The sequence below is a fragment of the Triturus cristatus genome, chromosome 9 (assembly GCF_964204655.1).
Source record: "Triturus cristatus chromosome 9, aTriCri1.1, whole genome shotgun sequence".
Taxonomy (NCBI): domain Eukaryota; kingdom Metazoa; phylum Chordata; class Amphibia; order Caudata; family Salamandridae; genus Triturus; species Triturus cristatus.
In genome coordinates, this window is record NC_140592.1 from 392,756,121 (window position 1) to 392,780,239 (window position 24,119).

The 24,119-nt window shown below is 44.1% G+C and overlaps 1 protein-coding gene across 1 annotated transcript in view; it reads left to right on the forward strand.

Moving 5' to 3' along the window:
- The window catches only part of TSPAN15 (tetraspanin 15), a 192,447-nt gene that overhangs the window by 62,574 nt on the left and 105,754 nt on the right, over positions 1 to 24,119 (forward strand). The window lies entirely within an intron of this gene.

Consider the following 24,119-nt stretch of genomic DNA (forward strand, 5'->3'; position numbering starts at 1 on the left):
TATGAAATAGATTTTAATCATCCACTTTACTATTTCGCTTTTTTTTAGGTCTCACCTAGTTTCCTTTGAGACATTCTGTATCTACAATGTGAGATTCAAGCACCTCCCATCTTTTTCATTGGTTCCTGTTACTGTCCTTCATAAATGCCTGCTTTTGTTTGAATATGCTTAATAGTCCCTCCTTTTGGACTTTTGTAACCTCCCAAGTGGACTGGCCTAGTTACATGTGCTCTTACTCTTTCTGTTTTTATGATACTCTGAGCACTCTTTTTTTTGTTTTTGTGTGCCTGCCTCTGTAGTGAGAAGCGTTTGTGTTTTGTTTACTTTGTGCACTGGCTTGTTGTGATTTGCGATGATTGTATACCAAGTTGTGATTATGTCATTTCCAGTTGTTAAATGCTTGTGCCTGCCCTGTTTTGTTGTGTTGCTCGACCTCTGTGCCCCGCTTTGTTTAATTGGTCCTATGCCCGCAGCCGCTGTCCCTTCCATCCCTCCTGCAAGGAACAAGATACTGCTGAAGCGCGTGATTACACTGTTTCCAGTCATTTATTGATTGTTTAAAAAATGTTCTGTGCACCTGGATATAAATTCTTGTGAATGATTATTACCTTCACCCGGAGTCCACCGCATGACCCTGATCACCGAGCCAATTATCCTGATCGGAAGAAGAGACAATGTTTGTCTGTTATCTTATTTTCTGCAAGAACCGGGTGCAATCCTGCATGCTATCTGCCTCCCTCCAGGAAAAAAAAGGCACACCATGAATGCCAGTTCTAAATGCAGACTAGAAACTGAAAAGCCGATAACGTAGAGTACGCTTTCGGAGTCCGCCTAGGAGTACCTTGATAGACGAGTGAACTTTAGCAACGAGCTAAGGTACTTCCGGTGACTGCTTCTCACTGGAAAGTGGACCTAGGAGTTTGTTGGGTCCGACAACATACACCCAATCCAGTTCCCCCACAGGAGGTTACAGTGGTGCTGGTTACCAGTTTCAATATATTTTTCGTGTTAGCAATCTGATCAGTTGTAAGCAGTCTGAGACACGTTTAAGGCTATTTTCTCCTGTTTCACAATTAAAAACAGGAATATATTAATTTCCCACCTGTACCCTCGGATACCCCCAATTTGTATCTGTTATACTGCGTTTTGTATTTGTTTTTATTTGCAACAATCGGGAAATGGGATTTGTTTATTCTTTGCAGTTTTATGTAGTGTGAACTCCACCTGAAGGTATAGGAGCGCTTTATATGAGCGCCAGTTACATTACACAAGGAGACATTACCTTTTGGTAGGCAGTTTCAGTGATTTGCCCAAAATTACATGATGTTGAGCCGATACCAAGACTGCTTCCTGAGGGGTTCAGAGTTCACCGACTCCATGTGCTTGTTCTCTCTTCGTGGTTGTCTTTAAAACAATAAACTACCCTACGATTTGCAAACACATTTTTTAACCCAATTGTCTTAACTCAAAGTATGCAACGAATCTCCCAGTTATTGTTTTTGTTATTAAAAGCATACATTGTGCTGAAAACATAATCTCTAATACGGACACACTCTTCCAGCCAAGCACTCTGATGGAGAAACATGAGGCCTGTGCACAAAATAGGCTTTGGTACCTCATCCGAGGTATGAAGCGCTATATAAATGTAACTATTGTATTGTAATTACATTTCTGTAGTGCCTACTAATCCTGAGGAGGCGCTGTAGAGCTTTACAGTGAGTAGCACGCTACTCCGGAACACAAGGTGAGGGATTACTCCAGTAGATATTACAGTGCAGTTATCTTGTTTTTATGTCTCAGTTGGCACATGTTGCACCAGTTATGTTTTACGCACCTGTGTTTAGTGCCTTTTTAAATAAGTTTAAACGCAAGCGGAAAGAATAACCAACTAAGGCCTATTATTGGCTTTATTAACTCGTAAGGAATCAAAAGTACCAAAGTATTTTTTAAATATAATTTTAGAGACCAGTGTCTGGATCAAAAGATAAAGTGCATTTTAATAGTTGCACTTTACACACACTTGGTACACCCCTTCTCCACCATCAAACTGCTAACATGTGGGTGTCATGACGGTCCTATGTGGGGTCTCACTTTTCCTGCAACAGTCTTTGACTACCAATCCATACGTTCGGACCGAAGACATCTTTTATACTTCAGGGTTCATACTGCTGAGCTCTGTCTCTCCATTCACCCCCCCCTCCTACTTTTCTTCCCATTTTCCTCTTGCTCCCGGTGTCACCCCCTCTCTCCCTGGCTCCTGCCATGTGTGCCTGTGACCTTCTGTGTCTGTCCCTAAAGTATCTGAATAAAGTCCGTGGCCAAGAATGCTGACAACTCCCAAACATGTCCCAAGAACTCCTCACGGTCTCCTCTCTCTATGCACCAAGTCCCCCTGTTCTCATGCTCACAAACCCTCTACTGCCCTCTGTTTCCGGCTCCCTCTCACATTCCTTCTCCCCGGCCCCATTCTTCTCTAACCATTCCTTCCTCCCTATCACTCATTTACCTCTAAACCCTCTTCTGCTCTGTCTCTCATGCACATACCATGCTCCAGTATCATGCTCTCTCCTGTCAAGCATTATCCCTGACCCTTTACAGCGCCTCCTTCCCTATTTTTTTTTTTTATTCCTTTTTCCATTGGTGTCATTAAGTTTCCACCTCCCCTCCCTCGTAACCTATAACCCCTTTTCTGGTTCTCCAGCGATGCGAGGTCATGGGAATGGGATTCTTTTTGTTGCATTTTTTACTTTGCACAAACGCTACCAGAAAGTATTGGAGCGCTTTCCATGAGCACCAGTTACTTTACACAAGGACCTATTTCCACCCTTCTTTCCTCACAAGGCTCCAGTTTGCTGCTGAGGTGGTGCGACCATGACAAAGACTGAAAACTGCAGCACGTAAAGAGCCCTCAAGGAGCCCTTTTTAGGTCTCACCCTGGCAGCGGGGACCCTGACCGCTCTATGCACACACACGCCCATTGTGGTGATCATAGGTGACCGCACCACTTGGAATTTAAGAGAATGCAGTGCACATATGAATACATGAAATTGATGTCGTATTGTCTGCTTTCTCAATTTTCCTCGTTCTGAAAAGAAAATATACTTCCATCTTTGGGAAAAAGACTTCAAAATCTGAAAAGTGACTGGATTCGCTGGCAGCATCTGTTAAACGATTTACTAACATGAAACCAACAGTAAATTAATTTTAGTAAAAGATAACCGTATGCCCACTTTTGGGAGGTAGCCGTTGTAATGAAATGCACCACTTAAACCTGCAGCTCGCTTGAAGGCAGCCGAATCCTATGTTAAGCGTGCAAGAGGTTCAACACCCTTTCGCTTGTGTACCCGCCTTGTTCAGGAGGTTGAAAAACCAGTCATTCCACAAACGCACCCACGTTACTCCGCTCCAAACCTGCCCCATGAACGGATGCAGACAGTGATCTTCATTAAACCAAACTCCGAAATAATTTAAATAGTGAAGAACAAACAGTTTCTTTCCTGGAGGAAAATTTGCATGTAAAACACATTTCCATCCTGCAGTGCTTCACATGCCAGAGTGCTGCAATTTGGCATACACTTTTTATTTTGTGTGCAGCTTATTTTTTTGTTAGAATTGGATGCAATTTGGGCTGGTTTCCTTCCTTTTTTTTAATTTTTTAATTTTTTATAGCTCGAACTCGACCAGAAGGAATTGGAGCGCTTTATGTGAACATCAGTTACATTACAAAAGGCGCATACGTATTTGTCTTGTGTGTTTTGTGTTTTTTTGGTATGGGGCGATTACATGAGTATGCACAGAATATTGAGGCAACCCGGTTCCCCAGTTCCCACAAAGACGAATGCGCCACCTTCGCTCGCCAATTCCGCTTTAGTGTAAGCAGTAGCCTCTGGTATATTTGTTTAGTATGGGGAAAATGCATGTGTCTTAATTAAGGGCAAGCTAACTGTTTTTGAGCTACAACCTTCCTGTAGGAGGACTAAAGCACCATAGCAGCAGTATGTTGCCTTTGCTATGTAAACGAGGCATAAGGGCTTTGGAGCGGTTTACTTAGACACCACATACTTTTCACATAAAGCTAAATACGAAATGTATTTTTGGAGACAATAAAATGTAGTCATTAACAGCCTGTTTGTAATCCTGTTTTTACATACCATTTATTATTTTAAAGGGTCTGCATTCTGCAATGGGCTACGCTTCAGCTATTTTTTAAATTCATAGCCTGCTCCCTGCAGCAGGTGCTGTAAACTCAGCAATCCACATAAATGCACTACACACCACGATACAATTCCAATAAGAATTTTACTCCACGCCACACAGTTCCATGAAACACAATTCAATACACACCGTGTAGTTCCTCACCAAATTACATATTTCCACTACACAATTCCACAACACACCACATAACTCCAATACACACCACAGATTTTAACATCCTGCCACAAAATATAACAGCACACCACATAATTCAACTCCACAACATGCCACTCCACAATAACGCAATACATTCCACATAATTAACTCCATTACACAAAATCTCGCTCTACATAATTCCACTAGTTAATACCATTTAATTACTATCCACATATTTCCACTACACAACTCCACATCACACAATCCCACATCATTCCACAACAAACGATTCCAATACAACCTAACTCTACATCGCACTTCCACCAACCCTGTCATCTCTTCCCTACACACCCACTGCCCCTTTCATCTCTCCAACTACCACTTCTCATTTCGTTCTTCCTCTGTCTCCTCCCAGCCCTCTCTCGCACTCCCTGTCTCCTTTCTATACTGCCTGCTCACTCATGCTACCTTCCTGTCCCTACTCGCATTGTGCACTGGTCCACCTCTTGCCCCCCCCCCCCCCCTCCCCCGGGTGAACCTCCCACTCGTAACTCTCTCTCTCGTACCCCTCTCTCGCTCTCTCACACACTCTTCCTGCCTCTCATATTGGTTCGCTTCAGGTCTTCGAGCACAGTTTCTTTACCTTGCCTTTTTGATATTTTCATCCCTCAAACCCATGCTCTCCTCCTCTTCTTGAGGTGTCTTCTACGTACACAGGAGCTCCCTCTTTATACGTCTGTCGCCGGTTCTGCCCTTCTTTCTCTCATTCCCACACACACTTTCTGCTCCTCTGTCTGGAGTTCATTCACCACTTTCTGCACTAGCTACCTACCCCTCTCCATCTTCTTTTCTTTCTATTCTGTGCAGCTCTCACCCCTATCTATTCCCCATACCACATAATTCCATCGCACAAATTCACTGCACACCACACAATTCCACCCCACACAATGGCACGATTAACATTTCCTATTCAACCCACATACATCCACTCCAAACCAAAGCACATGGGTAAAAGACATTGTCATTTACAATGCCAATAGCTCTAACTCTCAGAAATGTGAGAACGATTGCTTTCCAAATGTTTATCTTTTATAGCTTGATAGAATCAATATCTTTTGTTCTGTGACTTTATTAGACATACTCTGTTTTATTGTGTACCCTGTGAATATATTTTCTTGTATTTTGAACTGTGATGCCCTTGGAGCTACTACACACATCAAGGAAAGCATCGTGTGGCAGGATAGCTGGTTCACGGGATTGTCTGGCTCAGGGATGCGAGATAGCCAGTCCGAATGGTGCTCAAAATGAGCTGCCTTTTTCATTTGTGTTGCTGTGGGTGCAGCACAATGTAAGCCACATTTGGGAGGCTCAGACGTAGGAGCTGGTTAGTCAATTCTCTGGGTTCTTGGGGTGTGGTACCCTCTGCACAACATCCCCACCAACGAGACCCAGGCCAGGTGAGTTGACGTTTAGCAAACACAAGCTGATATGTCGTCTTCATCATGTCTTTTCTGAGAAATAAAGTATTGCGTTTTAGAACACCAGTACATTCCTGAAATTTTGAAGATTGTTTCCCCCCTTTTTCTGCCTAAAAACGTGAACACAGACTCCAGTGGAGGTAACAGTTCCAGGTGGTTTCAAATAGTGCTGAAGAAATAAAACCTTGGACTGACAGCAAACCCCTGGTGTATCCTGGAACCTGTACATTCAGTGGAGTGAGAAGCAGTGAGTGTGTGTGTCACTGTATCATGCCGTAATGGGGTCAAGAAATCATGGGCTACTGCCTGATCTGGCACATTAAACACAGACCTGTTGGTTTTGCCAATACCTGTTTTTATCTAGGTTCCGTGGGACTCTGAAATGTGTTAGGCTTTAGTGGTAACACCAACTCTTGATCATTGTGCAAAGATTTTGTGCCTGGATATTTCCTACCATACACAGAGCACCTAATCCATTGGAGTTGAGGAAGTCACCCACATGTACTCTGAGGTTTTCGATCTGGGATTGGTGCGCACAATCTCTGCCATTTCAGTCTGTCATTTACCATTGTCTACACTTCTTTGTTAGTACACGCATACTTGCTAAGACTACTAAACAGTACTCAGCAGTGCCAATAATGTTCTAGAAGACTTATGGTGCAGCCCTCCATAAAAACGAGGGGAGAATTTGTAGCCTGCAGCTTCTGGGGCCAGCAGAGGGACCCCATTGTTATCCTTAAATGGAATGCTTAGACTACTCCAGTTGGTTCTTCCCCATTTAACCACCATACTCGAACATAAATGTGAAGCAAATCCCTGTGTATATAAGCATTTTATGGGATTATATGTTTGTATCTAGATATGTCTATTCCTTTGTATAAATTTCTATAATGTCTGCAAATATGTAGATATTCATTAGGTCTGCTTAACAAATGCATATATTATGGTTACATTATTCTATGTTTAACATGTATATAGGTCACTGCATGAATATATCAGGCGTTTGTTAAGCGCGACCACTCACCCGTAAGGGTCTCAAGGCGCTGGGGGTGGTGGGGGGGGGGGCGGGTTTGTCGAAGAGCCAGGGTTTGAGGTTTCTTGAGGAGATGGGAAGCGATGTCTGTCGGAGGTGGAGTGGAAGGGCGTTCCAGGCTCAGGCCGCAAGGAAGGAAGTACTTTTTTATCTAAACTTTTTATCTACAGTTGCTTCACTATTGAATTATTAAAAGGAAACACAATTAAAAGCAAATTGAGTAGCTTAAAGTACTGCAACACATGAAAGTCTGGGTTTTAAAACTACAACTTAAATCTAGATATTTTACCTTCCTTTTACATATATACCTTCGCTATACTTATGTATATTTATTACATTACTCCTAATTGAGCATCTCCAATGCACTACCCTGTATCTCACCCTATACCTCTCTCAATATATCCTCTACCTCCACTCTCTGACTCATCCCAAATCCCATTCTACTTCTATGATCTTCAACATAACGCTTTCTAGACTCTTCCCTCCACTACCCCTCCTTGCATCATCTCAAACCTCTTCTATTATTCAGATCTCCCAAATAAGCCTTTCTAAACCTCATGTAACCCTCCTAGACTCATCTGATACCTCATCTCTCTCCACTTCTAGAGACTCTTCCCTCCTCGATCTCCTTTACTCATCCCAAACCTCCTCCTACTGCTATAATCTTCAGATGAACACTTTCTAGACCCTTCTCACTTCTCCCACTCTACAATCGCGGTGGCGGTCCGCCCGACAGATAGGCCATTGGTCTGACCTCCACATTTTAATGCATGCGGTCAGGGGAAAGACCGCCGCCTCTGACGGGATCCTAGATCCCATCGGGCCGCATCCTATCCCTACAATGGAGGCGGAGGATGCGCAGGCACTGCCGTAGGGATTAGGCAGTCCCTTTGACTGCCTTTTCAAGGCGGTTCCACCGCCATGAAAAGGGAAATGGAAATAATCTTTGGAGGCCCCAAGCAGGGCCCCGGGCCCCCATGGGCCACTGCTAAGTGGCACTAGAGGCACATGCAGTGCCCCCCCACACATCCATGCACCGTGTACCAGGCACCACATGGTGCCTGGCACACGGTGCATGGATGTGCATAAAGTATTTTTTTCATCTGTGGAATGTGCTGTGGCCCTTTTCCTGAGCTGAAGAATAAGCCGCAGTAGAAAACAGCACTTTCTGAATGTTGTGCAGATGGTCTCATCGTAATATTGCGGGTGATCATTGGCTAATCGTCTCCTGTCCGATGCGATGGCAGTCCAACCGACTGCCATCATAATTAGTAGGGGCCTATGTTCTTATTCTGTTTAACTGGTTGTTGTCCGCCTAGAATTGTTTTTTTCCTTTAAGGGATTCTCCAATACCTTGTCCTTCCTTGATGATGGTGTTGTTTTATACATATCGCCTTGTAAAGCGCTCTGCTACCTGCAAGGGTCATGTTCGCACTGTATAAAACGACCAAATAGTTTACTGATCTCAGCACTGTAATTGATTGGTGTTAGTGGTACTCAACTAACTTTATGACAACTGGGTAATAAACCTCAAAGGCCGAGTTTGATCCTGCTGGGATCTGAGGATCGCACAAGATGTTAACAGCGGTGTTGCGGACTATGGTGTACAGGTCGGAGTGACCTAAAGGGCAGTTTGGCAATGCCAAATGGGCTAGTCTGACATAGACGAGACAGTTTTGTTGCTCTGTGTGTGCCTATTTTGTGGCTGCCAGAGGGCTGCTGTTAAACGTCTTTAAATAAGGACTGTGCGAGGCAGTAGCAAGAATGACTTTGCAGGTTGTTGATACGGTTCTCTCATTGCATGCAGGTTGGATGGAAATTCGCTCTTTGTGTATAGAAGAGAAGGAATGTATCCATGTTTTCATCTTTTTGATAGGGAAGAAACGTCATGAATTTGACAACAGAATTTCTTTAACACCACATGCATTGTATGCAGCTAGCACAAATACACGCGGTTCCCCACTCCTCAGAAACCACTCTGACAGCAGGTCTTAAAGTCCAGCTTTCCTACTATACTTCACCTCTGTGTGTTACGCAACTTGTATTTAAGCCTTAATGTTTTTTTTCTCTCCCTAACAAGTATAATGTACTATATTTGAAGAAACTATGATGAAATTGAAAGTATGTTTTAATGTGGTTTGGAATCTGGTTGTATACATTGGTCAACTATCACAAGGTTTAAATTGTTGTACTAATGCAAATGGACAGGACTGGATGATCGATTTCAGTTTTGATGGGACAGTTTAGAGGATCTGTTAGGATTCTGATCCGTCCCCACTCTTTTGAATTTTATGGCAGACTAAAAAGATTTTACTCCTGCCTGCTGCCCTGGGGTGCCTTAAGCGCTATAACCATGATTTATATCATTGTACCCTGTATTCTTTGATAATGCAGCTACGGTGGTTCTTGTATAAATGGCTAAGGAAATGAAGGCACTTGTGCAGAAAGGTCCCTGCAGGCACTCCTGTGCATGAACCTTCAATAAAAGTAAAGAAACTATGTCCCATGTTAGTTTTCTGCATTTTTTCCAGAGAGAAATATTTTATGTACACAAAATGCCATACTTTAACAGAGCACCACGTTTTGCTCAGTAGTGTGTAGTAACATTTGTATTTTAGAATTACACACCTACAGGCTGGTCAGAATTCAGCTTTCTATAGGTGTTCGCGTGTGACCAGAAGAGACCCTCCGGGCTTCAATTTCCTCCTGTGATTAGTTTAGGGGGATGTTTCACCAGGAGAGCCTACTGTATTGACTAGCCCCAGGCCCTGTCTGAATTAGTCTGACGCCAGTGTTTAATTCCACTCCCTTCTCAGGGGTGTTAGCCATTTTCTTAGCTTTCCCCCTGGCTGGCCTCGTATAGCTACAACAGTATCTCTTGGAGCAGTAAACGAAGAGATCAAGTTAAGTTACCCTGAGGTGTGATACTTTATTATCGAGATTGTGTTTGTCCTGGTTGTTCTTTTCTTTCCTTCTTCCTGTGTGTTCGCTTTAGTATATTTTGTTTTTATTTTTGAATTTTGTCTGGCATTACTCGTTTCGTTGCTTTCCCCCCCTAAATGATTGCTTATTCAATGGTTCCTGACAGTCCTCTTCGAAGAGCAACTATGCCGAAGACATGCAGTCATGTAGGGCAAGGCACCTTTCATGGGATCATGATTGTTCTATCTTTGTGCCTCCCTACCGTTCGCTGCAAGTTGATCATTGAGCCCCAGGCAGAGAGGAAGCTTCAGGATGCTACTGTGTGGCCTGCAGTGTATCAGCAGAGCAACTGTTCACACCATTTCTGTGAGCTACTATGAAGCAAGACCTTGCCAAGGGGCGTTTGCGAGTGCCACAAGCTGGGACGCCAGATTGGCCCTAACTATAGCAAATATGACCTCATTTACAACGAAAAAGGATTGTAAATAAACGATTTGCCAAGGGCGGAAAAACTCACCAAACCAGATCAACGGCAGTTGTCATGAAACCTGAATGTTGTGAAGAGAGCCTGCAGGATACTGATGTTTCGTGTTTCAGAACTGTGATATGAGGTGCAAGAACAACATTGTTGGATTCCAATATGGCTTGTCCCAACCAGCAAGATGACCTCCGGTTTTGCAACGTTCTCTGGCGCAATGGCAGAAGTTCCTCAGAAGCAGTATGATCAAGTATTCCATCTCCAGATTCCAGACCTAGGGTGGACAGAACCGAACCTCTGCCCACGAGCGACCTCCTATTGTGAATCTTTTGTCTAACGTTGGTGAAGCAACCATGTGGGACGCAGATGTACATGTGACACTTGTGTGTTTGGCTCTTATTTTTAAGATCAGGAAGACCTGTTTCTGAATTCTATATGTACCTGAGGGTGGGTCTTCTTGCAAAGTCTGGAAAATCTACATCTCCTGAGGAATAGCTTGACTCTTGTTAGCGTAAAAGATCTGTGTAGTCTAGGAGATGTTGGAACAGTCAGCGTACCTATTCAAAAACTTGTAGGAATTCATCCTGCAAACAAAATTATCCCTGCTCCAGGCCCTGATTTGATGTTGAAAACCAAAATTAATAGAAAACTGCTTTGGGGGAGCCTCTCTGATATGGAAAAATTGAAATTTGATTAATTTTGATTCTCTTCGAAGTATGGGAATCAGTCTGGAGTTTTTGCCTTTAGCCCTATATGTTTGCTGGCTTTAGAACTCTGAACACTTGATCCATGCTTTCTGTTAGTAAAGTTCCTTCACTCCCTCTTTTAACATGGTCGAAATGGCATATTCATAATTGGTATATTTAACTTGCCTACACCTCCCTACAATGTGTACCCTGAGCCTGGAATTTAAATGCAACTAGTGGACTGCAGTACCGATTGTGTCATCCACTACAGTGGCTGTGCAGTCACGGCTTCATGCGTACCACTGTAGCCTGGCTGTAACAGTGCAAAACATGTACTGTGGCAGCAGTGGCGTCACTAGGGTTGGTGTCACCCGGTGCGGGTAACTCATGGTGTCACCCCCTCACTACTTACCGCATAGACCTCCTCCTGCTCCGAGTCCGCCAATGGACACAGTTGGCGCCCTATCTCACAGACCGAAAAAAAAAATGTTCAAATGACGCTGCAAATGGCGTCCCATCAGCGTGAGGTAAGGTTCACAGTCAGGGTCTTGTCCTCGGGCCAGGGGACCACCGTGACGTCACTGCCCATGCGAGCAGGGGTTTTGGACTGGTGCGGCTTTCATTCTCAGGCCCCTCTTTGAAGGTCGCTCTTCATTGTAAATTTTTATTTTTTCTGTACATTCCTCACCCCTGCGCGCTGTGTTGGAATTTGTGTTTGTCTGCCCTTCATTTTTAGTCTCCTGTTTCTCTTTGTAATGTTCTATTTTGTTCTACTTTTCTCTTGTAACGTAACTAGCTCTATTGTACAGTGCTCTGACACCTTCGGGTAATGTCCGCGCTTTATAAAAATGCACTAAATATAATAAATAAATAAATAAAACGGCTTCAAGCATCCTTCAGGGACCTACCAGAAGACCCCATACCAGGACATTTCCAAATCTGAGGGCCCCATTCCCTAAACCAGGACATCCCTTACTCAGAAGACCCCATACCCTACACCAGGATATCCCGTACTGCCATCAATATGGGGGCATATTATCAAGAAAGGCAATAACATTATTGCAGCTCTAGTGGCAGGAAACTGCCGCTGAAGCGGCGATAATGGGCTTGATAATATGCATTTGAGAATTCCCATAGAAGCCCAGGTTCTGGTGTTAACATGGGCTTCTATGGGAATTCTCAAGGGCATATTTCTTGATAATATGCCCCCAGGTTTTTTACGTGTCTTGCTTCTTTCCGGTCTCTTTCTCTGTCTCTCTCGGTCTCTCTCTCTCTCACTCCTCTCTCTCCTTCTCTGTCTGTCTGTCTCCCTCTCCCCCCCTCTCTCTCTCTCGCCCCCCTCTCTCTCTCCTCACTCTCTCTCTCCTCTCTGTCTCTCTCTCTCCCTTTGCCCCTGTCTGCCAAACATCCTCTGACCTCCATGTTCAGCTTCCAGTCCGCCTGGCCTGTACCACAGACCCCCCACCCTCTTGACATCCACAGACCAACAGAGAAGGCACACTTTCGACAACTGACAGACTCCCTCCCTACCACCCTCCACCAGTGCCCCTCATCTCTCCGTTGCTCCACCCCCCATGACCTCTTCCTCAGACTCCCTCACAAACCACCTCCACCAGTGCCCCTCATCTCTCCGTTGCTCCACCCCCCATGACCTCCTCCTCTGATTCCCTCATTGCCACCCTCCACCAGTGACCCTCAGCGCTCCATAGCCTTTCCCCCCTCGATGTTCCCCTCATTGCCACCCTCCAACAGTGCCCATCATCTCTCCATAGCCCCTCTCTCGTATGCATTTTATTTGCTGTATAGCGCTATTCGTAGTTTAGAGTGTCACAGTACTTTACATCACGCACACATTATGCAGATACAATGAGTCATACAAGTATGTAAATCAGCCTATAGGGAATGTCACATAAGCTAATGATGATTACCAGGTGTAGGAATCACATGTCATCCATACTGCTGGGCAATATGTTTAGAGGGTTAGGTCTGGAGAAGCACAAACACAGGATTTAAAGCATACCCCAGTGGTTGTGGGTTGGCTTTACTGGTTAGAATTTATATCTGCCCAAACAAACTCTTTATTGCAACATTAGAATTATGAAAGACTGGGAAAATTCGAACTAACTAGCATTACAAAAAAAATAATCTGATTATACCATTCTGGTTTGAATGCATGTCTTTGACAGTCCATAGGTCAGTCAGTGTCGTATGTTAGGATTGTAACGTCTGAACTGCAAGTAATCAAAGTATCTCTGTGACAAAGGCAGTAACCCACGGAGCTATCCACGTTAACCACAGTTTATCTGCATTTAAAAACTAAAAACAGACAAAAGATTTCTCTGCAGCAGAGTCATTAATCCCTAGAGTTATCTGGACATTTTAATAGTTGTCATGATAATGATACAAAAGATTTAAACAAACGATTTAAATAAAATATACACAGCACACAAAGTATGTGTCTTGCTCACAGATTGGAAAAAAAAACGCAACCATAGCCACAATTCTCTTATCTGCTCCTTACAAACTCTGTCACAATCCGATAAGCCTCCTCCCCTCTCACGAGGAATACATCTTTGCCACCTGGAACTACAAGTGGCAATGGCCGGGCCCGGGGCAGCCCTAGCACCCGCAATGCTAGGATGAGGCCTGGGGGCCCCTGGCCTGAGAGGCAAGCTCCTGACTCAGATCACAGTCACAGTAACAGTGACATGACATCTTGATCTTACCTTTTATTTCGACTCTGACTCCACTGTGGTGGTGGCTGTGCTGGGCCCCTACCGTAAGGGTTCGTTCTTTTAATCGCCCAGCAGCACTCCAACGCCGAGACTGTCTGTCTCCTCTCAGTCTAAGCGCGTGGTGGTGGCGCGCGTCAGAGGAGCACAACGCGGGGGCGGTCCCAGGGCCGTCATTGGTAGCGCTATAAGATTGACGGCCCTGGGACCCATAAACTGGGCACGCCGCGCATCGCACCATCACCACTATGCTAGTAGGTGCTGCGTGCGTGCGTGCGTGGGTGGCGTGCAACGCCTGCGCCATGTTGTAAACCTTTTTCTAACCAGATCTGAGATTGGTGTCACCCCCATGGGATGGTGTCACCCGGTGCGGTCCGCACCCCCCTAGTGACGCCGCTGTGTGGCAGGTCAAAGTAAACCCCTTTTGGCAGGTAAAACTTTATTTTAAATATTACTTAAGCACCCCTTTGTGAGCCTTGTAGCCAAAAAGGCAAGGTGCGTTGTATTTAAGGACATGAAAACATTACATTTCTTTGTCTTACCTTTTCAAGTGACTAGCCTCTAAAAGCTATTTTCTGCACAGTTTGAATCCAGAAGTATTCTTGGACATGTTAGGAAAACCTACACCCCAAAAATGTTCTACAAAAGGTCAAAAAAAGCCTGTCAAAAAGTGACAAAGGGTAGCTCTCATTACGGATCTGTGCTGGCTGGCGTGGAATGAAAAAAACTGACGTCAAAACGCCACTGTGGCGCCTAAATAGGTGACGCGGACATTAAACTGGTGGAGACAACGCCGTCGACGCGACCGGTGCCCAAGTGTATTGCTCGAAGAAAAATCTTCCGGATCCAGTTGATGCCTTGAAAATTTTAAGTAAGTAATCTGCGGCTAGATCATGTCTCTACCAAATAAGGCGCTACCAAAGCTAAGTAACTTGTCTTTCACTGTAGAAAGGCAAGCTGGCCATAGAGTCTGGGAAGCAAATTTAAATATTACTATATATTAGGAATTCAATCCGCTAGAAAAAATTCAACAACTATATTCAGCAGTTAATGCAAATCCAATTCAATGTTGAAATCCGCTTTTAATACATATGAAGTAAAAGTAAGTTATAGAAAGTTACATTTTCCCTGCCTAAAGCTCCTGGAGGAAAATTTGTATTCATTTTCCCAGCCTGTACTTGGCCTGAATAAGGTGTGAAATTTCTCCAAGGAGCTACGCAATAGTTCACTTTGATGCACAGGTCAAACTGAATGGGTGTGGATGACTCCTTTGAGCCCATTAAATTTTTGGGGGATGTGGCAATCCATTTAGCCACTAGAGTATCAAATCCTGCTTGGCAGGTTTGCTGGGTTCACATATAACACTTGGCACCCTGGCCTCCTGCCTTTCAAGTTCCTCCCAAGATATTTCTTGCGGATCCACTGTCTAGTTGCTGAAGGACTCTGCTTTTGTACTACCAGACTTGTTTCTGGATTTACATATAGCCCTGAAGGTAAACATGAAATGGGAAAGAACAGGATTCCAAGACCGTTCTCATGGATTCCCTGTCTGGTTGCTGAATGGCTCTACCTATGTCCTACCGGACCTCTGTCTTTGGGTTTGTTGTGAGTAAAGTGGATGCCTCCAATTAGATTTTAGTATTAAATGCAGGACGACACTAGGATTACCATACTACACTCCCCACGCACATCACTAGCTGTCTGAGCCCGAGTTTAGTGTGACTTTGGCTGTCTTGAAAATGGCCAAAGTGGGTAAGGTTGGCTCCAGGAATTTCTACCCCATTGGTTATGGTGTGCTCAAAAGTTATTCCCACCCACTAGCTAGCACCGGAATTGAATGTGGAATCTTCAGAAACCCGCTTAAGATCACTTCCTATTGCTGCAGAACCTCAGAAGCGGAATGGAGCTTCTGTCTTTGACCTGAAAGGTGACCTGAAAGGAGGCCTGAAGGATGAACCTGCTCCCTCTTGTACCCAGGACAAAGAAGTAGATGAGAAGGATCATAAAACTGACCTCCTGTTCAAGCTACAGGGATAAAACAAGCTACAAGAGGCCTTGTCCTGGAAGTACCCAGGTGACCAGTGGCAACTTGACATGGACCAATTACTGATGTTGGCCTCTGCATGACACCTTGTATCTAAGCACCTCGCCTGAGGCGATTTAGAAGTGTATTCCTATGGTGGATTGCAACTTGAAGAACTAAGGTCCTGGTTCACATCTTGGCAGTATAAATATACTCCGTCACAACAGAATATACATACTGCCAAAATAATGGTCTACCCGCCAAATTTAAAAGCTGGAAGAACTTGGGTTTAATCACGGGGGAGACTACTCTGTCTCCACCATGGTTGAACACCTCTGACCAATGGCCCTGCGAAGTAAGTGAGTCTGACCTCCAATTCTGGCCACCTAATTTAGGTGGGCACAATTTAGAAGTCAGTTTTCACCACTAGGAAAACCCTGGCGGTAAGAGGAGGGGAAATTGCTAAATGCTCCCTTTACTATGAGAGGATTCCCATTGTGAAAGGAGTATTTTCTTTTTTAATAAATAAAAAAGAAAATCCCTCTTCAGGATTTTCTTTTTGAAAATAAAAAGGAACAACGTTTCGTGCAGGGCTCCATAAGGTTGACAAAACCCTTCATCAAACTGTAAATATAATTCACAGGAACCTCTGTGATGGTGGTTCCTGTCAATGCTTTAGAAATTTTGGGGGCAGCACTGCCATTGGGACAATGGAACAATTTACTTCATCTCCCTGATGGAAAAACGAGCCACCCACCAGTATATAAATTAGGCCCCAAGTCAGAAAGTAAAATCTTTGACTAGGACAAACCTGGTTGGTGCTCCTGACCTGAGATCCATCGCCCTCAAATTTCACTCATGTCCCGGTCTACCGTGACTATCACTGGCATTTTGTGCTTTTTGCCACAAGCTCTACTTAAAATTTTAAAAATCCTAGCCCTGGTTCCCCTTGTTGGATTTGAGTCACTTTGATGTCACTTTGCTTATTAAATGTTACTCTATTTTTCTAATTCAGTTTGGAATTTTTATTGGTTTGCATTTTGACTTTATTACTGTTTTGATACTGCATAAATACTTAACACATACTGGGCCCCGGACAATACCGAACCGAGCACCCATGAATTCATACATGCAGTACACTTAATGGGTAATCACAAACACCTGACGCGGTGGCTATACCGTGAATTGAGGGCCCACCTACTAACGCCCCTCACTCAAACAAGCGACAAATGGGAGCAAGATATTGGGAGGGACCTATGGGGAAAGGAATGGGAAAAGATACTAGCATTCCCAAAGAAGGTCTCGCGTAATTCTAGATTTAAGCTAATTCAATTCATGATCTTGCATAGATCATACCTTACACCACATAGACTGCATGCTATGTATCCAGAAGTGTCAGCAGCATGCCCCAGATGCCGTCAGCAGGACATACAATTCCTACACATGATATGGTCTTGCCCCACTCTGTCAACCTACTGGTCGCATGTGGCAGAGGACATAAACAAGACAATAGGGGGCTCTAACAGAGGTGCGGCAGAAATTTGTCTATTGGGCCTATATCCCTGTCTCAAATATTACACGGCACAGACTAAGTTTGTAGATCTGGCACTGCTCCTTGCGAAACATCAAATAACGAAAAGGTGCAATTTTCTATATTGTAGGGTTTTTAGTAGCTCAGGAGTGTGGCGCTCTGCCCTATAAACGCAAGTATTAGTAAGCTCTGTGTATGGTGCAACCAGGTAAGGGGATAAGCCCTTTAACCCCTAGATTTCGTGTAGGGAACCCTACACTGTTACATATACAACACAATCCTGGGCACACAAAAATAATAATACAGTGAAAATGTATCAACACTGTTTGAGTGAATTTGTAAGCAAGGGTCAATTGTCCTGGGAGGTAGAAAGTTTCTTTGTCTTTATTCCATTTTTCATTTGAGCCAACACGTTTTGATCCTCACAGCAGTTTTGCTGCGTTCTGAACACAGCAAAACTGCCGTGAGGAGCAACAGCGCACACGCTTTAGATCCACATTACGGGCACCAACCAATTATCGTCTTTGGAAGACTCACGGCACACCTAATAACTGGATCACCATTACCGTGGTGCATCTTTTACAGAGCAGTCCACTATTTTAGGACCTTACCTTGTCCAGCCGGGTCGGAATTATCACCGGCGGAGAGACTATAAAGATGGTTTTCTCCATCGCACAGCCCTGAGGAAGTTGCGGAATTAATTTCCATATGCGAAGAAACACTTGTTGGCTGGTTTCCTTTTTGCTCAAATGAAAAATGGAATAAGGACAAAAACTTTCTACCTACCAGGACAATTGACCCTTGCTTACAAATTCACTCAAATATCGCAGCCTGGCGAGAAGAAGTTATAAAATGCGGAACAGCAGAGAGCGCAGCTCTCCGCAGGGATGAATACAGAGGCCTACGAAAGAAACAATAGCTTTGGGCTGGGACACTCATTGAAGCTTTCAAAACTGTGCATCTACCGGCCACATGACCAGCTACACTTTTATACCCAATATTTGCTGGAACAATGCATTTGGCTCCTGGTAGGGACCTGAGAATTAGTACGGCAACCTATGGATGAATAGTTCAACAGCTATATATATATATATATATATATATATATATATATATATATATGAATGCCCCAATACCAAACACATCCCCCCCCCCCCTCCTTTATACCAGGAGCCATGCCCCTGGACGTCCATGTGGAACGAACCAAATCGGGGATAGTATAAAACCCACATGCCATGCACAAGACAAGAATGAGGTCATGGTCAACACTCCTATCCTGCAGACCACAAGGGGTCTCAAGTGGGGGGGAAAGGGGGAGGGGGTTCGAGAAGAGTTACATAGTTTATTAGTATTAAATGTATAATGCGCATCAGGAATGTTTTTTCCTATCTGTTACCTTAAAATGGTATTCTACACACGAGAATCCATGCTGATTTTCCCTTTTGACGGATCAGAACATGAAGGTCACTTATTACAATGTTCAAATTATATGCTATGATAATGGTGAGGCCTTATTGTATGTGATTGAAAATAACAAAGTTTTGTTTAAAAAAAAAAAACCAAAACTTCACACATTGCTCGAAGTTAAGCCTGTCTGCCCATTGTCCTAGTTATCAGGATGTGATCTCGGGTTAATTTAACTGTTTTACTGTTAGATGGGGGAGGTCTGTCCTCCTGTCTTAAATCGGGTGATAGAGGAGAAAAATCTATCCCCCAGTTTCGTGCACGCTTGTCATTTAACTCCCATTGCATAGAGGGAATCCTATGGAAAAGGGCACTGTATTCAGAAAGAAGCACACGTGTGAATGGGGATGGACCGAAGCCCAGTGGCATTAAACGCCTGTGAGAAAGACAATGGATTTTTCATCTCCAGTTTAGTTCTGCTGCTTTCCCACTCCTCACTTCAACACTCATCTCTGCTTGTTAATAAAAGAATGCGCTAGAGACCTTGATTCTAGTGGGAGGGGCTATAGCGTTGGGGGGTACTATGCTGGTTAGTTAGGTTGAGAATGAGGAGTGCTTTGACACCCGGGGAGGGGACGTTGAAGCGGCAGAAATTGGGTGCAAAGGGCCATTCGGTGCAGCACAGGGTGTAGCTTGAGCCCCTGAGGCATTCACACTTCTGGGGGCACCTATTCACCCTAAGACATATGAAAATCAGTGAAAATGGGTGTCTTTGGGGCCCCTCACTGTAATGTACAGTGCGGCCCCCTTATTTTATATCGGGATCAGACTGACCAATAGCAGAATCGGGCAATACCCTATGGGCTTGTTGGACAGGTCAGTGTGTGGGCTAGTGTTTGTTAGCAGTTGTGGGCCAATTTTCTAGCCAGGTGGGCTGGTTTTTACAGTTGATTTCCTTGATATTACCACTTTTCTAGCTGTCTGCATCGCGAATGGGCTTCTTTTATTTTGGTACTAGGGCCTATTTTTTTTTTTTTAGTCCTAGTCCGACCCTGTTTTGTATTACGCCAGAGGGGCCGGCTTAGTCACAGGCTCATTGTAGATGAACCATAAATGTAGAATGTTTTTATGAACAGAGTATTGTTACCATCCAGAAATAATTGGCAGCTGTTTGAAGTTATGGGTTACTCTTGAAATCTCAGATTTACAAGGAGTGGAGTGGGGTGAGGAAGAGAGGCACCCGTTGAGCCAGTCGTTACAAATGTTTCTGCGGGAAAAAAAGGCATGAAACAAATGTAGGCTGCAGAGAATCGCTTTTTGTTTTCAAAATGTCACCATTATTCTGATCCTGAGCTCTTCTCTTCAATCCTTTCTTGCATTCCCTTTGCGCAGGCCGGTCTGTCTCGGACAGTGCAAACTCCTTTGAGTGTCGCTAAGGACTACCTTAAGCCCAGGAAAGCTGTCAAAACGTGGATGTTCATTAAATAATACGCACACCTATCTGCCTAACACAACCTGTGTCCCCTTTGGAGCACTCCAAAAGCAGGCTGCCGCCCGCTTCCAAATATTCAAACCACTCCATGTTACCAAAAACATATTACTTTTTATTTAGGGGTCTTTACATACCATGGACCTAACGCTGATGGCAGCAAAGTCCACCGGGGGTTAGGTCCATTGTACATAGGACTGGACACCATGTGCTGGTTATAGAAGTGTGAGTGGGCATTTACATAAGGCAGAAGCGTGATTTGGAACAACATTAGGGTTGCATGCGGGGGGTCACATCTGCATTACAAGTCGTTGCAGGTTACAACATTTATAGTGGTCAACCATGATAGATGTGGGAGTTAGTCGATGGATGGTGGTCTGCATTGAGGTCCATGAATCCTTTCCTGAAGGTCGTAAGTGGTGCGTCCAATCTTATATGGGACAAGAGGTAATCGCAGTGGTTCAAAAACAGGGTGAACGATGAACGTGGGCAGCCAGTCCCTGACTCGCAGCAAGAGTGCCTCTTTCCAGACAAGTAGATAATTTGTAAATAATTAGTTTTTTTGTTTAACTGGATGGAAGTCATAATACTGGTTCATCCTTTTCAGCTTTATACTCCTAAAAATCATACAAACACCACTTTTGGTTTACTGTGTTGGGAATACTGCGTTCTTTAAAAATATTTCTCCCTGATCAAGCGCTGCTGTGTACCTAGATCAGATCCCATCTAATGTTTTCTATATATAGCTTGGAGAGAGAGAAAGAGAAGTGGAAAGGTGGTTGAGAATAATTTGAGGCACCTGACCATTCCGAAATAATACATTCGAGGGAGAAAATGGCTTGCTATGGAGCAAGTAAAGGCATCCAATACTGTTAATGTCTCAACTACTAGGCAGATGTTAGCTGCCTGTAGCTACGAGCCCCTTGTGGACCTTACCAAAAATGTACAGTGAGGTTAGTACTCCCTGGACCGCGCCATCTACCAAGGGCAGCCCTTCTCTCAGCAAATGGATCACTCCAGCGGTCTCATCCCTCTAAGCAATTGACATGGTGCTGGGGCAAATTTAGGACCATGCCAGTTGCTAACTTATTGCCACAGACGAGGTCAATCATCAACCTTCACCATACCCATGAATGGCAGTCGCATCCCCACTTCACTCGCATATGAGAACGCTTACGTTTGCTAGGGAAACTGTTTACTTGGATGACCCCTTCCTACTCATGGAAATGTTCATCTGACTTTCGCCTTCTAGAGTACCAACGCTGCTGAAGGATGCTTATTGGCCATTGTCTGCCTCCTTTTCCTGGGCATCTTTGGTAACCTACCCCTGGAGAGGGTACTTCTCCATACACTCTAGTGTAGGCCTATTTATTCCTTGGGACAGTGACCACACCACATTTGCATGGGCAAGCCAGTAACTGTCGGCATCCTTCCCTGCTTGGACCGTTTGTAAGGTGTGCGCCAAACACCAAAAGAAAAGGCACACACTGCCCTTCCCTGTACTCTAGAATATTTGTAGAATCGGTCTACAAAGTGAACCCATCTCCACCCACTGCATTGCTTTGGATCATTTTACTCTATTATTCCTGCATTAGGTCAGTTCCCAGCAATAAACAATTGGAAAGACACACGAGATGTAACATTCCGAGCTCTACGAAATTCAGGACTTGTTGCAGACAGACCAGTATATCGATTGCCTACCTGTGAAATGGTCTATGTAAAACACAAATGCATTTCAAACTTGAGCTTCCTTAAGGGCAGGCAATGATGAAACCAGAAACCTTATCTCAGTTCTCTGTGACTAGCCAGGATTTAGGAGCTCCCAAGGCCGGACTGAGAATTCAATGCAGCCCTGGCAATTTTGTTGGACCAACCCCCAAGGTGGGGTGGGGATACAAGTCTGAAGCACTGCTGCTTTTGTTACAGGGGGACGATATTGCAGCACTGCTGCAAAACCTGCCCCCAGTAACAAAACCGACCCCCAAAGCTGCAAAACCGTCCCCCACCCTTCCAGACTCCCGGGGTAACTCCCGATGCTCACTACGGCCAGTCCGGCCCTGGGAGCTGTGGATTAGCACACAAAAGCCTTTCCCTCTCGTACACATCTATTTAGCCAGTGGCCTTCTTGCACAAACCTATGCTTTTAAATCGTTGCAAGCTGTAGGAGCCCTAACTTGTTCCATTCACGTGCATGGCAAAGGCTGGATAGAGGCAGGGTCAACCAGTCACCATGCATGGGTTTTACTTAGGCTTTCTCTATCGTTTGATCCAGAAAATATGTTTCTGGCAGTTAACACAACCCAAAAACTGAGATGGAAATCTTGAAAAATGGGCAGATGGAGGTTAGAGCAACTCTAAGTTTTTCGTACTTTGCTGGCTAAAATGGGGGAACAACCTTTACAACGCAACTTTTACAACGCACTACCTTTACAACGCATTTTTTACAACGCATAATCCATTACAACGCATGACATTACAACGCATGACACTACAACGCATTTTTAAAAACTACCTTTACAAAGCATTCCATTACAACGCATACTACCATTACAACGCATACCATTACAACGCATAATATTACACTACACTATCCAACACTTACCCTACTGTTGCACCCCCTGGAGTTAGAATAGTAATTTTTACCCCTATACTATCCAACACTTACCCTACTGTTGCACCCCCTGGAGTTAGAATAGTAATTTTTACCCCTATTCTATCCAACACTTACCCTACTGTTGCACCCCCTGGAGTTAGAATAGTAATTTTTACCCCTATACTATCCAACACTTACCCTACTGTTGCACCCCCTGGAGTTAGAATAGTAATTTTTACCCCTATTCTATCCAACACTTACCCTACTGTTGCACCCCCTGGAGTTAGAATAGTAATTTTTACCCCTATACTATCCAACACTTACCCTACTGTTGCACCCCCTGGAGTTAGAATAGTAATTTTTACCCCTATACTGTCCAACACTTACCCTACTGTTGCACCCCCTGGAGTTAGAATAGTAATTTTTACCCCTATACTATCCAACACTTACCCTACTGATGCACCCCCTGGAGTTAGAATAGTAATTTTTACCCCTATACTATCCAACACTTACCCCACTGTTGCACCCCCTGGAGTTAGAATAGTAATTTTTACCCCTATACTATCCAACACTTACCCTACTGTTGCACCCCCTGGAGTTAGAAAAGTAACTTTTACCCCTATACTATCTAATACTTACCTTAAATGCAATTTAATATTATGCGTTGTAATGGTATGCGTTGTAAAGGTAGTATGCGTTGTAATGGAAATGCGTTGTAAAGGTAGTTTTTAAAAATGCGTTGTAGTGTCATGCGTTGTAATGTCATGCGTTGTAATGGATTATGCGTTGTAAAAAATGCGTTGTAAGTGCATGCATTGTAAAAGTGTGCGCTGTAACGTCATACATCCGCTAAAATGTCACCACAGTGAGGAGGTCCCCACTGCTGTGAATGTTTTTTTTTTTTTTTTTTACAACTTTATTTTGCATTTTTAAGTAAACAAAAAGCATCACATATGATCATCGTACGCAATACATCAGGCCCACATCCAATGAGGAGAGCAAGTCACACATAGTAATATACAAGAGAAAGCAGAGGCTGACAAATACCAACCTTAATTCACACGCAATGTTCACATTTCAGCAAGAGTCTGCATCTGAAGAAGGAGACATACACATGAATATCAGATGGGTGTAGTGGTCATGACATTGCGGTGTGCGTGTGTGTGTGTCTCACAAATCCTGTGCATCATGAACTGGCCCACATCTGCAATGCCCCAGGTGCACCCTGTGCGTTCAGTGCTGGCCCTGCAGATGCTGTTCTTTGTTTTTTGCACTGTTCTGGTGTTGATTGTCTCTCTATAGCTGCTCTGTATGTATGTTTCCTTATACTATGAACAGTGTCTTCCTTGCTCATTTCTAGCTTGGTTCAATTCTTCAGATTCATTCTAAATGCTGTAAAC